Source organism: Monopterus albus, unplaced genomic scaffold, assembly GCF_001952655.1.
Source record: "Monopterus albus unplaced genomic scaffold, M_albus_1.0 scaffold274.1, whole genome shotgun sequence".
NCBI classification, from domain to species: domain Eukaryota; kingdom Metazoa; phylum Chordata; class Actinopteri; order Synbranchiformes; family Synbranchidae; genus Monopterus; species Monopterus albus.
The window spans coordinates 151403-157347 of NW_018128154.1; the positions used below are offsets into that span (position 1 = coordinate 151403).

General features: G+C 44.0%; 1 long non-coding RNA gene across 1 annotated transcript in view; it reads left to right on the plus strand.

The window, feature by feature from the left end:
- LOC109972951 (uncharacterized) overlaps nt 1-5945 on the plus strand; it is a 17017-nt gene that overhangs the window by 2995 nt on the left and 8077 nt on the right. The window contains exon 2 of the long non-coding RNA XR_002276761.1: nt 5020-5110. This is a non-coding gene — a long non-coding RNA (uncharacterized LOC109972951). The remainder of the gene's footprint in view (nt 1-5019; nt 5111-5945) is intronic.

The following is a 5945-nucleotide window of genomic DNA, read 5'->3' on the forward strand; positions in this document are numbered from 1 at the left end:
GGGGGGCCCTGGGGCGTTTTGCCACAGAAACCTGAAGCTGCTGTGACTCCCCGCTGTGATGGCGTGAAGGCGGTGACTCCCCGCTGTGATGGCGTGAAGGCGGTGACTCCCCGCTGTGATGGCGTGAAGGCGGTGACTCCCCGCTGAGCCAGACTTGAGCTCTGTGCAGGACAGTCAATCAATCAACTTTCAGAATTACTGAAGGAACTAGACTTGTCTGCGACTTCGAGGGCATGACGAGCATCTGCTCAGCTAAACAGTCCCGGCAGTTAAATCCAGGAAGTGAACGTACATTATGCACAATTATTTTTGTTGTTTTCCAAAAAGAAAAAGCTGGAAATTGCATTGTGGCTTAGTTTTATGCATATTTTAAATGTTCTCTCTCTCTCTCTCTCTCTCCCCTGCTTGGCAGCTCTCATATTCTATCTTTCCATGTTGGTTGAAGGGAAAGAAGTTCATCTCCCAGCACATGGTGCTTTGAATCCCCTGCTGGTATAAAGCTCTGTTAACATCTGCTGCCATTACTTCTGCCCCAATATAAAACACTTTGAAAGATGAAGCCTGTCCAGACAGCGTCATATCCTGTTAGCAGTAGTAACACTCACGTCTTCGTCAGTCACATAGCGCTGCTTCATACCTGGCTGTTCTTCTAAACTCAAGCCAAAGTGACCGTAATGTAATGTTGTGTGCTCCTGAAACACTGAAGTAAAACGGCCTCTGTGTCTTCTTCAAGGACATGACTCACTCTGCCACTTGACTAGATGGAGTTTCCACTCCATTTGCCAGAAGTCAAATTACCACAGCGATCAGTGTGTTTACAGCAACGGAGATTCAGCCTTCCATCTTCAAATACCCCTCCAGGTCTCACTTGGAAGCAAAGGAGCACCTCCAAACATCTGCCTGAGTGTCCTTGACTCACCTCAACGCTGCGTCCACACTCTGTGCTGTCGCTCCACAGCCTTTCATACCAGCTGCTGAAGCTCAGAAGTAAATGGTCAGTGCTTGAGATGGCCTTTGTTCCTACATTGGACATTGTTCCGACCTCTTCCTCCTTGGCTTTTCTGTCTCCTTCTGTGCCACTGCTGTAGCCTAGTTCCTTCTCTCAACTTCTGTCAGCAGTTCTTAAAATATTTTATTGTTGGTGATTTTAAAAAAAAGTCACTGACCTCAAATGTCACCAGGCTGCAGTAGATCTGGAAATAGTTACAGCATTACCTTATGCTTATTAGCCTTAAGAACTGAAACCTGGTCCAGACAGCGTTCACTTTAAAACCAGCCTGACTAAACATCTATAGCTACTGTACGTGGTACCTGAGCAGCTCCGTTTGACAAAGACAGATGCTAACTGATGTAACATTTGGCAGCTATATGAGATAAACCCTGCTCAGTGACTTCATTGGTTATCACAACAATTTGTTTTGGTTAAATGTCTGGTAAGAAATCTGACCTTCTAACTGAACTCCTTTCCACAAACCGAAGGTAAAAAGGCGGTGGGGGTGTCTTCTAAGCTGATTCCACCCTCACACTCCGTCATGCCGGCTACTGCTCTGGTTCTGTTGTGTATTGACATTGTGAGACAACCTCTCATCTCAAACAAATATAGTCATGTTTTAATGTGAAATCTCGTGGCATGAGGTCTCGTCTGTTGGAGTTAAACCGTCTCTAACTACTAATTTCATTTGTCACTCTTTTTAAAATGAAGTTCATGGTTAAAAACTCAGCTTTCTTCAACGTTTTCCTGCTCTGGTTGTCTCATCTGAGAAGTATGCTCTGAAAACCCCCCGGAGTCATTCTCCACTTAATGACATTGAGATGTTGCACCAGCTGCTTAACCACCTCAGTCTCAAACTACAGAATCTGCTGTTTTTGTCCCCGCAAGCATCTGCACATCCTGCTGAGTCTCAGCTTTGTCTCTCTGCTCCAGGGGAAGCTGCTTCTCTGTGTTACTGGGGGTTTACTGTCGGTCCAAAAGACAGGAGCTAACACCCGACTGTGGCACCATTATTACTAATGAGTTAGGAGTTTTTCTCAGTCCATGTTTATGTCCACAGACAGTTTGATGTAATATTAATCCTTTTTAACATGCACAGTTTCCCTTATGTACCTTTAAGGTAGTTTAGATGATTTTAATCCCAACTTTTTAAAGCACCATGTTGTGTATCATCTTGTCTTCACACTGGGTGAAAATTTAAAATCCATGTACAGTTTCACCATTTAATCACATGGAATTGTTCAAGACATTTCACCCCAAATTCAACCTGCTCTTTGGAGAATCCCCTTAGGAATTATTAGTTTTAGACGATTCCCCGCCTTGTGACCTCTGCCCAGTGCCGGTGTTTGGTAAAACGAACCAGGCTAAACAGCTGACTTGGGGAATCAGCAGTGATTTTGCTGAATATCAAAAATATGAGCGCACATGAATTTAAGTGCATGTACTACACATCATCCGTGAGCTGAATAACCAGCGGAGTAAGTCAAACTCACCAATTCATCAATTAACATAATTAATCAAGCATAATCTTTGCCAGAACCAATGAACATTTCCATTAAATGATTTTCCCTAATTGTACAGTAATTATATTCATATAAAGTAATTATATACGCACACACAGGGAACCAGCTTTTAGATTTCATCATGTAGCCTCAGTTTTTGTCAGATTGCCAAAACAATCTTCCTGTGATCCAACATGTGAGACAGCCAAGTGCTGGAAAATGAAATAAGAGTCAAGGCAGGAGGTGGGAGTCAGTATTTACGATGTGGCAGAGATGCCTGTGATTGAAACAGTCATAAGCTGAAGAGATCATTTTAAACCAAAGCAACAGAAGAAAGAAAATAGAGTGAGAGATGGTGGAGTGTTTACAGCTGTCGCTGCCAGGGGAGCAGGCTCCTCTTTGACTGGTCTTTATGTCCCAGATACATCACTGCTGCTCTGTCAAGATAACACACGGCGACATCAATAAACACCAGCTTCCAGAGACAGAAACATGAAGTCAGATGTTTTCTGGGCCCCAGCCAGTAACTCTCCAGTAGGACATTATCAGACTTGACTGACAGGGAGCAAAACAGTGTAGCTTCTACCGTGTGTTCACTGACCCAAATACCTCACATACTGTATCTGTGCTGCTGAAACACATCCGCTCCCCAGCTGCTATCAAATGTTCCCAAACAAAGAGTCAGTCTCACTGGGACGATCAGCAGCTGATATCAGTATACCTGAGGTTTCGGCATTGCTGCAATGGATCATGTCTGTCACTGTCCGGCCACTTGTGTAATGTAAATGTCTGTCAGATGGTTAAAAATAGGTCTGCTACATGCACAGGAGTTGATTTCAGTTGAGCTGTTGCACTTTGAGACTGACTGTTCCTCCTAGGTGTAAGTCTGACCGGCAGATTTAAAGTCGCATTAAAATGCAAGTTAAAGCATCTTACCTCCTAGGTGTAAGTCTGACCAGCAGATTTAAAGTTGCATTAAAATGCAAGTTAAAGCATCTTAAGTCCCTTCAGACCAAACCAGCAGCCAGGTTGGACCAATAGAGCTACATCACTGAACGTATTGGTGGTGTTTGTCTTGTCAGGGTTGTCACAAAAGGATTTAAGTAATGATGTGGGAATGTTTTTCAGGCGCTCTCAGCCACTGTATGTGTGAACCAACAAACATGACATTGAAGCCTTTATTTAGCATTGTCGCTTGTGTAGTTGGCTTTGCAGGGAGGAAACCCACTAGTGCTAACCAGTTCTGTACTGGTGTTACTGGTGTGAATGCTGTTTCTGGAAGCTTGTTCGTGGCCGTTTCATTGAGTTGCTGGTTCACTGGGTCACAGCATCGTGGTAATAGAGCCAAACCCAGTTTTGGTTTGTTAGTCAGTGAATGATCACAGACGTCTTCAGAATCTCACGACACCTTTTTGGTGATAATATAAAATACGCTGAATTCGAGACACTTTCCTCTGCATGTGCCTTGTTTTAACAGGGAGGAAACCCACTGATGCTAACCAGTTCTGTACTGGTATTACTGGTGTGAATGCTGTTTCTGGATGCTTGGTCTTGGCCGTTTCATTGAGTTGCTGGTTCACTGGGTCACAGCATCGTGGTAATAGAGCCAAACCCAGTTTTGGTTTGTTAGTCAGTGAATGATCACAGACGTCTTCAGAATCTCACGACACCTTTTTGGTGATAATATAAAATACGCTGAATTCGAGACACTTTCCTCTGCATGTGCCTTGTTTTACCAAAAAATTAAATGGTCTCAATTACGTTTCATTTTCTGTCTGTCTGGGGTTGCCCTCCAACTCGCTCCCTGCTGCCGGCTAAAATGACTGCACCTCTTTCAGTCTCTCAGCCTCCTCCACCTCTGCACAGCAAAACAAACAGAGCCATAAAACAGAAGGAAATCAGAGCCGAGGCAGCGCTGTCAGATGTTCTGCATGATTTCCCCTCAGACGGCCAAACGACCAGTTTGTATGGTAATGGAAGGATATCGGTTTCTGATGGACCTGAGAATGTGACATTTTCTCTCGCAGAGGACCGTCGGCGTTCACGGGTGCCCGGCTGCACGTCACTTGGAGTTCAGCCAATTGGAGTCACACAGCTAAGCGGTGAACCGAACCCCCTCCCCAGCTGGTGGGCTGCTGTGAGGAAAAGCAGTTTTTTCTTGGGGTCAGACTTTCCAAATGTGTCCTGGACTTGAATTAACAACTCGATTACACTTCTACCTAATGACCCTCCCTCAGATTCTGTTTCTGTCCGAGGATGAATTTTCTCCATATTACAATAACGTTCCTGTCATCCATTAGGTGATAAGTGTATTATTTTGTTCTTCATATTAATTATGAATGGAAATGGAACCTCTGAGCCTGTGGTAGCAGAGCAGTTCCATCCAGGTGTCTTTAGGGGTAAACCTCCAGCCAAATCACAGTCTTTCTGCTGCATTTCACCTGGTTTTCCAGGTTAGCACATGGTGAGAATAGATAACTCAAAGCTTAGCTGTATTTTGTGTTACACTAATGTATTTTTGTGCAGGTTCAAGAAGATGGAATGGACATTAGACCAGTGGAAGATGAACTAATGATGCCGGCATGTGTGGTTCCTACTGTGGAGCATGGAGTAGGAGGTAAGGTGGGGGTGGGGGTGGGGTTCAAGTGCTTAATATGAAGTATCTAAAATTTGCATTCACACCTTTTCTTTTTTTTTGCTTATTACCTAATTCCAAATGCGTTGTTTCATAGTATTTCTTCAAAAACAAATTGTCCAGTGATTACCTGCTGAAGTCTTGTGCTGTTGCGCCGATGACCCCGGAACCTTTGACATTATTGTCATGGCATTTCTACATTAAGAGGTCGGATGAACACAAAGCAGGAGAGGACGACATATGACAAAGGTCGTGGCAGAGCTCATTTGAAATCAAACCCGTGACGTCAAGGCGGTGTGCACCTCCGAGTGACCTGACAGCCTGTATAATGTGCAAATAAGAAGCCTCGAGAACGAAGCCCCATCTCCTCCTCCATCTCTATGACAACGCCTCCACGGGATAACCTTTGATGAGTAAGCCTGTCTGTGATTGGCTGCATAGATAGCAGTGAGGGAAAATGTCACTGTGTGCCTGATGTCTGTGACGTGCATTGATCATATCAGACCTCGAGGATTGTTCATATAATAATCTAAAACTTCCCAACTAGCAGGTTCTGTTTTAACTGTTTGGTAACCATGGTAACTTGGGTTAGGACCTGATTTAGGGAAAAGGCCCTTTTCCTAACAGTGTTCCTATACCAAGTTAAAATGGTGCACAAGTTATCTAACTTCCCAAAACCTTACATAAACATTCCTAACTTTAGGATAACCGTTGAGCTGTCCTCACTTCTTACACCTCGTACAGTAGCGTTAGCTTCTTTTATCCATAGCTTTAATAAGCTGTGGCTGCTCTTGCTTTTACACAGCTGATGAAGAAC